The sequence below is a fragment of the Spermophilus citellus genome (genome assembly GCF_964194105.1).
Source record: "Spermophilus citellus genome assembly, chromosome: 1".
In the NCBI taxonomy this organism is placed as follows: Eukaryota; Metazoa; Chordata; class Mammalia; order Rodentia; family Sciuridae; genus Spermophilus; species Spermophilus citellus.
In genome coordinates, this window is record NC_138182.1 from 38,729,213 (window position 1) to 38,741,608 (window position 12,396).

At 35.5% G+C, this 12,396-nt stretch overlaps 1 long non-coding RNA gene across 9 annotated transcripts in view; it reads right to left on the bottom strand.

Annotated features, from left to right (window-relative positions):
* LOC308649081 overlaps positions 1-12,071 on the bottom strand; it is a 34,928-nt gene extending 22,857 nt beyond the window's left edge. For 8 of the 9 annotated variants that reach the window (XR_014021979.1, XR_014021980.1, XR_014021981.1 and 5 more), the window contains exons 1-2: positions 11,933-12,071; positions 8,966-9,045 (exon numbers count right to left, since the gene is read on the bottom strand). This is a non-coding gene — a long non-coding RNA (uncharacterized lncRNA). The remainder of the gene's footprint in view (positions 1-8,965; positions 9,046-11,932) is intronic. The other variant, XR_014021987.1, reaches the window with a different exon arrangement.
* Positions 12,072-12,396: the final 325 nt, after the last annotated feature.

The window sequence follows — 12,396 nt, forward strand, 5'->3', positions numbered from 1 at the left end:
AGCAAGACAAATCATGGGGGTGGGGGGAATCTCAAAACAAGCCCATAATCTTAACAGAATTTGAGTTTAAAATGCTATATAGGAATCTGCATTTCTAAAAATTGGAGTTATAAATTTCCCAAAATGGAAGTACATTCTCAGATGCATGTGTAAATTTTTCACCCTGTAAATATCCTTTAAAAATCGCATAAGACCCTAAGCAACTTAATGAGAAACTGTCTTAAAATAAAAAATAAAAATAACGGGCTGGGGATGGGAATGTAGCTCAGTGGTTAAGTGCCTCTGGGTTCAATCCCAGTTACACCCTCCCCCTCAAAAAAAAAATCACATTAGAGAAAAAGTGTCTCTTTCATAAAACATTTATGGATGATAAAGTATTTGTATTGATCTTTCATTAACAAGTCTATCCAACTACAAATAAGTATTTTAATAAACACTATGTTCTCTTAAGCTAATAATTAAAGCATATACATATGTACCATGAGTAACCTCTAAGGAATATATTTTGTAATTATTTTCTTCATGTGTCAGTTAGCTACAGTGAAAAGAAATTATCCAAGTTATTTGGAAAAAAAAATAAATTGTCATTATCTAAAATAAATCTCAAGTTTTTCATTTTAAAAAGGAAATGTAGATGGGTAAATCTGTAAGAAAAACTCATAACATTCCTACCAATAAATTTCATTAAATGTTGTATAGGTATATAATTTCAGTAATAAACTAGATGCTATGTATATTAAATACTTATTGTCCATCTTGATGTCTGACACTTTATAGAACTTTATATATATAGTTTTCAATGGATCTTTTATTTTATTTATTTATATGTGGTGCTGAGGATCGAACCCAGGGCCTTGCACGTGCTAGGCAAGTGGTCTACCACTGAGCCACCCCTCACCCCTATAGAACTTTTTAAAAGATTTTTTTTTTAAAGAGAGAGTGAGAGAGGGGGGAGAGAGAGAGAGAGAGAGAGAGAGAGAGAGAGAGAGAGAGAGAGAGAATTTTTAGTATTTATTTTTTAGTTCTCGGCGGACACAACATCTTTGTTGGTATGTGGTGCTGAGGATCGAACCCGGGTCGCACGCATGCCAGGCGAGCGCGCTACCGCTTGAGCCACATCCCCAGCCCCTTTTTAAAAGATTTTTTAAAGTACTTTTATGAATTTCTTAAACAAAAAATACAGAAAAACACTTAGATGTTATTTTATTTTATTTATATTTTTATGGACATTAATCCATTCAAGAGGGGGAGCCCTCATAACCTTTACGTGGTATCTTAAAAAGTAAAATATGCACTTATTACTACTATAGCCACACACCAATCCACAGAAAATGGTTGTTTACATACTGTATTAGTGTCCTCTTGCTATAAAATTACCACAGATTACTATAAACTTAGTGGCTTAAAACAAGAGAAATTTATTTTCTTATAGTATTGAAAGTCAGAAGTTCAAAATGAGTCTTAGCTAGGGGCTAAATAAATAAATAAAGGTCTATCAACAACTAAAAATATATATTTAAAAAAATGAATCAGCTAAAATTAAGGCATATGCAGAACTGTGATCCTTTCTGAAGGAGACTTAGGAAAATAAATTTTCTTAGGAAAAGAAGTTTTCTTTCTTGCCTTTTTCAGCTTGTGTAGAGCTTACAAGCTACCACTTGGCTCCTGGCCCCTTTCCATCCTCAAAGACAGCAATGGCTAGTTGAGTTTATTTCACATCTCATCACAGCCACTGACTTTTGCTTCCCTCTTTCACACTTAAAAGACCCTGTAATTACACTGGATCTACTCAGATAATCAAGATAATCTATTTGTAGGTAGAGTAGCAGCCTTAACTTCTGTTCTCAATCTGAATTCCCTCTTGCCATGTAGCATGACATATTCAGATATTTCCTGTAGGCCATTATTCTACCTACCATATTTATGATTAATTTTTCCTTTAGTTTTCTTCATGACCCATATGGACTCATCTGTCTCTGAAACTGTATGCAAAATATTCAATATGCACATTATTCTAGAGAGAGAGATTATAACTTTCAACAAAATTTCAAAGTTTAAGAATCATTGGAGCCAAGCCCAGTGGCACATGCCTGAAATCCCAGTGGCTCCCGGAGCTGAAACAGGAGGATCATGAGTTCAAAGCCAGCCTCAGCAAAAGTGAGGCACTAAGCAACTCAGTGAGACCCTGTCTCTAAATAAAATACAAAATAGGGCTGGGGATGTGGCTCAGTGGTTGAGTGGCTCTGAATTCAATCCCCAGTACCACCCTCCCCCAGAAAAAAAGAATCACTGGATTCACTCATAGAATATCAGTGTTTCTTAGAAGAACAGTTTGGCTAATGCAACATTATAGATATGCTTTCTAACATATACATTAATAATAACACCTTGATATGGTTTGAAAGTTTTTTCTTGCATTGTTCCTTGTTTTTTAAGTAATCAAAATCATCCAAATTATACTTTATATCTTGCATTTATAAGCAGTTTTCCATGTTACTGTGTATCATCTTTTAATGATGCTAATAGTACATGGAGTAGATTTTCCACAATTTAAAATAGATTCTTCCTACAATTAGACATTTCACTCCCCTTGTGCCTTTCTATATACCCCCAATTTTTTGGCTATTATATTTAATGCTGGAATGGGCATATTCCTGCCTAACCCCTACACAGGTCTTTCTCCATATTTTGGATTTATTTCATCTAGATCAGATTTCTAAAATTAGAATTTCTGACAGGCAAGACTTGAATATTTTCATAACCCTTTTTACTTTCCACAAAAGCTGTTTTATATTACCACTAGTTATAAGAATACCATAAATGTGAAGTGGTCCAGCTTTTTGTTATTGTTTTTGTGTCTTTTTTCTTTTTGGTCTTTAAGGGTAGCCTTTCTGTATAGAAAATACTATGCAGGGGTCACTTTTTTTGGGGGGGGCACTACTGAGGATTGAACCTAAGGGTACTTTACCACTGAGCTACAACTCCAACTTCTTTTTTGGGGGTAGGACAGTACTGGGGATTGAAGTCAGGGACACCCAAACACTGAGCCACATCCCCAGCCCTATTTTATTTAGAGACAGGGTCTCACTGAGTTGCTTAGGGCCTCACCATTGCTGAGGCTGGCTTTCAACTTGTGATCCTCCTACCTCAGTTTCTGTAGCCACTGGGATTACAGGCCTGTGCCACTGCACCCAGGTCCAACTCCTTTTTTATCTTGAGACAGGGTCTCACTAAATTGCCTAGACTGGTCTTGAACTTTCAATCCTCCTGCCTCAGTTCCTGAATAGATGGGATTACAAATGTGTGTCACTATGTTCAGCTTGGGGTCACTTAAATTTTTTTAAAATATTTTTGTAGGGCTGGGGATGTGGCTCAAGTGGTAGCGTGCTCGCCTGGCATGCGTGCGGCCCGGGTTCGATCCTCAGCACCACATACAAACAAAGATGTTGTGTCCGCCGAAAACTAAAAAATAAATATTAAAAATTCTCTTTCTCCTCTCTCACTCTCTCTTTAAAAAAATATATATTTTTGTAGCTTTTGATAGACCTTTATTTTATTTATTTATATGTGGTGCGGAGAATCAAAGCCAGTGCCTCACACATTCCAGGCAAGTGCGCTATTGCTGAGCCACAGCACCAACCCCGGGGTCACTTAAATTTTGATAAAAATTATGAACTAAAAAACTTGTCTTGGGCTGAGGATGTGGTTCAGTGTAAAAGTACTTGCCTAGTATGTGTGAAGCCCTGAGTTCAATCCCCAGCACTGCCAAAAAAAAAAAAAAAACCCAAAAAACAAAAAACTTCTTTTTTTTTTTTTTTTGGTACTAGGGATTGAACCCAGGGTCACTTTAACCATTGAGCCAAATCCCTAGCCCTTTTTTAATTTTCATTTTGAGATAGGGTCCCACTAAGTTGCTTAGGGCCTCAGTAAATTACTAAAGGTGGCTTGGAACTTGGGATCCTCCTGCCTCAGCCTCCCCAATACCTAGGACTACAGGCATGTACCATCACTGCCTAGCTCTTTCCTTAGCTTTTAAATTCAACTTGCAAATTCGTCTATTATTTGCAAATTTTAATAATAAGCGCTTCAAGAGGACTTTTTATGTTTTTAAACTGCCTTAGACTGCATTGACAAATTCTATTTTCTTAAGTACTTAATGTTTGATTAATAAGCAATATCTCTGAGTACTTAAATTCTAAATCTAGTATACTTCCAGAGAATCTTAAATTCTTTTAAAAGCCCAGATAGTCTTCATAAGCATCATTAAGATTCTCTATCTTTTAAGACTAATCTGATAAGTATATCCTATGATAAGTCCAATTTTTTTAACCATCATAATTTAACATACACAGATCATTCCTAAGCTTAATGCTAACATGGTAATAGTATAGGCTACAAAAATAAAAAGTATAGAATACAAAATCAGTTCTGTAATTTTATATATTCCTTGGATTAAAAACTATAACCCCCTGGTAAAAACTGTCATCCCAAGCATATTAGAATTGCATCACAGGCACTGATTTACCTACCATTCAGAGCTTCCCAAATGGGATGATCTTTCCCACATCTCTCATATTAAAATTACAAACAACCTATTTTTAAAAATTTATTGCCAAGATTGTAGGTAGCTTTCATCACAACTTAGTTGTTTTGCTTATTTTTGGATACTCAATGGTCAACCAATTGGAACCTTCACCTCTCTCAGTTCTGTGACTTAGTTCTCTTAGTCTGCCAACTCTCAAGTCACACTAGCAAATGGAATCTAATTATTCATGCCACAAAAGAAGCAAATGTTTTAAAAATAGATATGTAAGAATTGTGTAATCCATCAATCTTTTATTAATACATGTTTTCAACTGTTAATTTTTTTTTTTTTTTTTGTGAGGGGAGAGAGAGAGAGAGAGAGAGAATTTTAATATTTTATTTCTTAGTTTTCGGCAGACACAGCATCCTTGTTTGTATGTGGTGCTGAGGATCGAACCCAGGCTGCACGCATGCCAGACGGGCGCGCTACCGCTTGAGCCACATCCCCAGCCCCTCAACTGTTAATTTTTTAAAAATATTTATTTTTTTAGTTGTAGTTGGACACAATACCTTTATTTATTTTTATTTATTTATTTATTTATTTATTTATTTATTTATTTTTATGTGGTGCTGGGGATCAAACCCAGGGACTCACACATGCTAGGTAAGAGTTCTACCGCTGAGCCACAACCCCAGCCCCTCAACTGTTAATTTTTAAAAGTAATTCAGTAACAATGAGATGAGATGATGAAAACTTTACATATCTCTTCTTTACATTCATTTTGAGATTATATCTTTTTAAATACTAATTAATTATGGGTTTGATTATAATTTATTTTTCTTCTCATTAACTAAATACAAAGCCATTCTTTTCTTTCTCACAGACTTATCTCTTTATATATTGAGGATATTTAACCTTTACCTAGAGTATATATTGCAAATTTATTTTAGTTTCTTTTTATTCATGTATCTTTTTATTTATAGTTAAACTTTTTTCTGTATATACACATTACAAATATTTGGGGGGCCACCAAGTAATGTTTACCAGGATTCTGTGCAGAGCCTTTTCAATCATTCTACATACCTTCCTCAGTGATCTCATCTAAACACATCATGTAAACTACCACCTAAATCAGTCAACTACTAAATCTATAGATAACATGTAAACTAGGCCTTTTCCCTAAATTCCAAACTTCTAATCTGAAACTCCAGTTTTCTTTAAGGTGGGAGTGTAAAGATACACTTGGCCCACAAGCATCTCAAAATCAGTATGTCACATATCAAAATTAACCAAACTTTTCTTTTTTTCTTCTCTCTTCTTTTTTGTACTGGGGATTAAACTCAATGGTGCTCTACAACTGAGCTACACCCCAGCCCTTTTTATTTTTCATTTTAAGACAGGATCTCGCCAAATTGCTTAGGGTGTTGCTAAATAGCTGAGGTTGGCCTCAAACATGCAGTCCTACCTGTGACTCCCGAGTCACTGAGATTACAGGCATGCCCCATAGTTCTATTTTCTTTCTCTCTCAGTGTTACCAACAGCCAACTAGCTCAGCTGCCCACAATAGAAATTTAGGAATCATGCTATTATACCATATCCATATTGAAAGGCTATCCATATAGAAAGGGTCCTAAGCCTCTTTAGTCTTACCTCCAATTTTTTCCATCCTTCCTTACTCTTTTCCAGCAATATAGATATTGAACTTACTGGCCTTTCCTGCTTAGGACATTAACATATGGCCTCTTTCTTTGCCTGGAATGTTCTTCCTCCCTTTTTGGCCAAGCCAATTCCTCTTTGTCCTTTCAAGTCTGTGCTTAGCCATCCCACCTTAAGAAGGCCTTATTTAAATATCTGGTGTTAGGTGTATGCTTTCACAGCATCTTGTATTTTTCTGTTACTTGTAATTGGTATTATTATTAATTAATTTAATATGTCTCTTTAATGAGACTGGACCATAGAGAAGAAACTATGACTGTTTTATTCACCCCACATTCTCAGTGCCTAGCAAAGACTACAGTGTACAGGCACAGATTAGGTGCTAAAAGTTAACCTGAGAATACTTACATGAGTACTGAATAAATAAATCCAATCTCTTTTATACCTCATTTCACTCACTTGCTACTTTTTCTAGTTCCTGTACTCATTATTTCTTGCCTGGATACTAGAATAGCTTCCAAAAGACTCCCTACCACCTCTCCCACATTTTCTAATCTGTTTGCTAATATCCTCATTAAATGAATTCCTAAAATACAATCAAGTCATATCATGGATTGGTTTAAGATTTTCCAGTTGCATCAATATAAAGGTGGCACAGAAAGCTCTTCATGGTTTGACTTCTATCCACTTGAGCAGGCTGAGCTTCCTCAATTTTAGGCTATACATCACAGCAAACTACCTGATTTTCTTAAACATGCCAGGTTCTCTCTATCTGCCCTTTTTCCTAACATTACAGTGATTCTGCTTAAAATGCTTTCTTTGGCCTACTTCTTCTTTCTCTTCTATAACTAGGATAACTCATTTCAATCCTTTAAGGCTCTGCTGAGGTGTCCTTCAAGACACAGAACAACTGTCACCTCCTCTCAAAAAACTTCCTCTCAAGCTACCTATTTCTAACCGGGCTAAATGGTCTTCCTTTATATTTATTGAAGTATAATTTTTTAGAAAAATCTTTCTTCCATTAGACATTCAGCTCCTTGCTAAAAGAAACTATATATTTTCATATCTATATCTAATTCTGGTATGGACTTTGGTAAATGTTTGATTAATTTTGCATGGCAAGATATATTAAAACCCATAAACATATACCAATCTTTTGAGAAAGAATATTTGTACTTCTGGGAAACTTTCCAATCATTTGATAAGAATTTAAATTAGACAAAAGATATGCACAAATGTTCACATCAGAATGTTATGGTAGCAAAAAATGGAAAAAAAACAGGAATAGAAGAATGGTAGAATCTGCTGAATGATATGTAGCACAGCAATATAAATGAAGATTGTGAAAATGATGTAATTCAAATATTTGCTAGGTGAAATGAAAAAAAGGTTAAGAAAATTACGTCATACTATGATTCTACAAAATTAAATGAATAGACATTTACTAAAAGGGAACATGAAAAATGTATGGATTGTTATTTCCTTTACTCAGAACTTTATATATTGTTGATATATCTTCTTAATTGCAATTAAAATAATTAAAAATTAGCCTGGTACACTAACAAACACCTGTAATCCCAGTGACTTGGGAGGCTGAGGCAGGAGGATCACAAGTTTAAGGCCAACCTGGCAACTTAGTGATACCCTGTCTCAAAATGAATTTTTGTTTAAAAGGGATAGGATGTAGCTGAGTGGTAGATAACCTTGCCTTCAATCCCCTGTACCACAAGTAAATTAATTAATTTAATCTGTGTCATGAACTAATTATATATACTTGTATATTTGTATGCATGTATACGTACATGTATATATTTTTAGATCTGTGTCCCAAAAGGTCCAAGAAGCAAAGACACTTCAGTATAGCAATGAACCCACCTAGTTCTGGTCCCTAATATTATTTTCCTAACAGGAAACGGAACTCCTTAGAAAAAAGGCTAATTCTAGGACCGAGGTAGGATAAGTATAAGATAAATGTAGAATATTTTTTAATACCAGAAAGTAAGGAAGTGCTCTAAAAAATGGTGTGGAGATGTCAAAAAGTCAAAGGAGAAAGAACTTCTACTAGCTAAATCTAAGAAAACTTGAACATCAAAATAACTAAACACACAGTTATATTAGAATGAAAGACCATGATATAGGTATCTTACCCTCAAGTGGCTCAAAAACATTTTTTGATGTTATATCCCTATACTCATCAAAATCTTCCATTATATTTAGCATGCATTTATATTTAGCTGAGGCTGGCTTTGAACTTGTGATCCTCCTGTCTCAGGCTCCTGAGCCACTAGGATTATAGGCTTGAGCCACGCAGCCAGCTCAAAAAATTTTTGTACATAAATTTGCACATATAAACAGAGATGGCACAAACAAGAATAAGCAAACACAGAAATGGGAAGACAGGAATTCATAAGTTCATGTAGATAATAAATAGGTAAATAAATAAATAAAAAAGAACTCTACTTGCAATAGAATGTCATGGGCTGCAAATGAGGAGGCAATACTAAAATTTGCTCAGTTATTTTATAACCATAATGGTAAAATTATATCAGCAATAATGGATGCTAAATATTATGGAAGATTTTGATGAAGATCAGGATATAACATCGCAAATCTCTCCCACAAATTGCTTATTTACTACCAGTAAGTTAAAAAAAAAAAACAAGTAACTACACAATGAAAAATTCAAATCCCATACTGATGAAGTGATCAAAATTAAGATCATCACTGAAAGTCAGATGGATATCATGTGGTTCCAAATGTGATACTCAGAGGAGACAATATTACCTATGCAATAGTCCAGATGAGAATGCATAATTTCAATCCAGTCATGAGGAAACATCAAACACAAAATGAGGAACATTCAACTAAAAGAGAGTAGAGGGAGAAGCTGAATATTAAGTTAAATGTTCTAAATAAGTTAATTTTCTTCAAATATGTCAAAGTCATAAAAGACAATGAATCAAAAGATGAAAGTTTCATAAAGAAAAGGAGGCTAAAGAGATATGACCACCGGTGCAGAACCTGACATAAGACTGGATCCGGTAAAGGAGGGGGATATGCTATAAAGGATCAACTTATCAAATTTGAATATGGATAATAAAGTATTGTTTCAGTGTAAATTTATGAAGGGGTGAGGGGCCAGAATCTTATAGCCTAATGGAAAATGGTTGAGGAAAAAATGTGATATAAAATTACATATATATGAAAAGAAAGAACTCACCCATGTATAAAAGCAAGCAAATTATATAGATTTTTAAAACTATTTTTATTTTTGGAAATTTTTTGAAAATTTGAAATTATTACCAATGTAAAAGGTTCAAAAAATGAGTCTACTACAGAGAAACAAGACCAACATGAAAGTAAAAGGAACTTTAAAAATTTTCAAGTTGTTTTTCAGAATGTTTTCTTCTTTTAATTTTTTTTATTTTTTATTTATATAAATAAAAAATATGACTGTTTTCTTCTTTTAAGGGTATCCATTTAAAAAAAATGAACAGACTGGGCTGGGGTTGTGGTTCAGTGGTACAGTGCTTGCCTAGCATGCATGAGGCACTGGGTTCAATCCTCAGCACCACATAAAAATAAAATAAAGATATTGAATCCACCTAAAACTAAAAAATAAATATTAAAAAAATGAACAGACCTACAGCTTTCACAGTTTTATCCAAATATGTTAATATGTTGAAGCTAACATTCCATCAGTTGTATTCTACTTATTAGAAAATAGTAGGGAGTAGGGAGTACAGAAATTGAAGACTTCTATTCTCCACACTACCCATATTTACCATTCATTTTCTGGTGATTGCAATCCAGTTTGCAGAATTAAAGCCCAGATTTTAAACTATGACTTCAGTTCTTATGACAAGAAGCATATGCAGAGACACAAATTGGGTGGGCAGAAAGGGGTAGAGAAGAGATGATTGATTAACTCTTACTGTATTGAAGAAAGAATGCTGAAAACTTAAGCTTACAGAGTTCTTTCTTCTCATAAAGTATATGATTTTTTTTGGAGTTTTAAAATTCTGGGCAGATAATCCTTACTAATTTCTTACCCATAATAGTCTGAAGTAAAAGGCTCCCTCCTCCCTTTTTTTTTCCCCCTTGAGATTTAACTCAGGAATTTGCACCCCCTTGTGGTCAAACATAAAATTCTTAGCTTTGGAAAGATCTTTTTTTTTTTTTCCCAGTTGGACTTTTTGTTCAAGCACAGGAATTGTTGCTTTTGTTTCTTCCTATTTTAGCAAATCAAGAAGCTTTAGTGGAAGATTTCTGGCTTATTAAATAATATTTTAAACAAAATGAGACTTAAATATGAAAGCCACCTCTACAAAAGGTGCAAAGTGGAGATTCAAACTCAGGAAGTTTGGCTTCAGATTTGATCCACTTAAATAGTTCATAAAAGTGTCAGAGAGAGATAAGACAAATTTACTCTGCCACGTTAATTGTTGATAATTTGAAAATGCTAGAAGCCATTTCTTTTTCCAAATATACCTCAATAATACAAACCATGCTAGCCTTCTCCCATTTCCTTACTTCTTTGTACTTCAGGTAGTCATACTCATTTTCTTATTCAACCCTGACAATAATGGGATATGTGTTTTTGTACTCAGTTATAGTTCATCTCGAATTGTCTTATAACAAAAACTGGGGCAAAAAAGTTAATATCCCAGATTTTAGACTGCTGGATTCCTTAGAAAATCCATTTTGGGAGCTGGGCACCATGGCCCAGTACTGTAATCCCAGCTACTTGTGAGGCTAAGTAAGAAGATCCTAAATTTGAGGCCAACCTGGACGATATGGTAGACCCTGTCTCAAAAAAAAAAAAAAAAAAAAAAAAAAAAAAAAATCAATGCGCTTTGTGTTTAAGGAAAAAGTAAGCAATCAACAATAATCTTAAAATACAATCATAAGAACAGTTAGTTGGTTTTGTTTCATCTTAACCAGCTTGATGTCAAGTATGATAAATCTCCCAAGAAAATGATTAGATGAGATTTTTTTAAGGAAGACATTAAAATATTGACAATTTTAATATCATTTATTGTCCTATCATAGCGTCCAGTTTTTGAAGATGGACACGGGTTTGCATGAGTCTTTACTTCTACTTAGTTGTAAGACTTTGGGGCAGATTTCTTAATATGAGTGTATGTCATAATCTGCAAAATGATGATAATATCTACTTCATAGGGCTGTTGTAAGTAATAAAGGAGCTTAATCCAGAAAGCGTTTTTTCAGCACAGTGAGGAGTACAGTCAATACGTGGTGACTTACTACTTTTTTTTTTTTTTTTTTGCGTTGCGTTGCGTTGCACAACGGGAACCCGTCTCTGCTGGATTCAGTAATTTAACACGCCGTTATAAAAACATCATTCTAAATGACATCCAAAGACTGCCCATTCCTATCTCCAAAACAGAACTGAAAGTCTACGGACAAGTAAGGTGGTAAGAAAAACTGGATTCGATGAAAATGGCTTAGTAACAAGCACCCTAGGGCGGAGAAGGGCTCTAGCAAACTTAAGTAATCATTAACTCCAGGCTGGGGCGTGCGCGCACGCACACACACACCACAGGGGACGGAAAACCACGCCTCCTGTGTACTCAGATTGGATCCTACAGTGCTAAGTGACCCAAGTTCCAGAATCTGACAGACGCGGACTCATCCACGTGTTTGGTACCTGTGCTACCTCCGGCAGATTATTTAACGTTCCCAATCACTGGTTTCCTGGTCTTAACCGAGAATAATAACAGTTCCTACCTCGTGAGGCTGTCCCGAGGCTTAAGTGCAATAGCTCTGATAAAGCTCTGGCGTACAGCAAGAGCTCTACACAGCGGCGGGGCTGTTTTAAGTACACGTGTATCCAACACATGATCTCAAGAGGCACATTCCGTTGTCCGTAGTTTAGCAAGACGTTTTTCTTCTAGCCTAAGCTGGACCTTAGTTTGTTTACCTCCAACGGTAGACTGCCTGCCTGTCTCCTGACAAGCATCGGTGGACTCTCCGGCCCACAGTCTGTAAGGTCACTCCAGTCCACGGCCGTACAAAGGCGCTGCACGCACGCGCAAGAAAAGCAGCAAGAGAACGGCAGCCGAGGAAGCTAAGTGTGAGCTGCGAACAACCATGTGTCTGCGCATGTACAAGGTATGTGTAAGGGAGGGGATGAGGGTAGGAGTTTACGCATGCGCAAATGTCGGGACAACGGGGGGGGGGGTTAAGAGGTG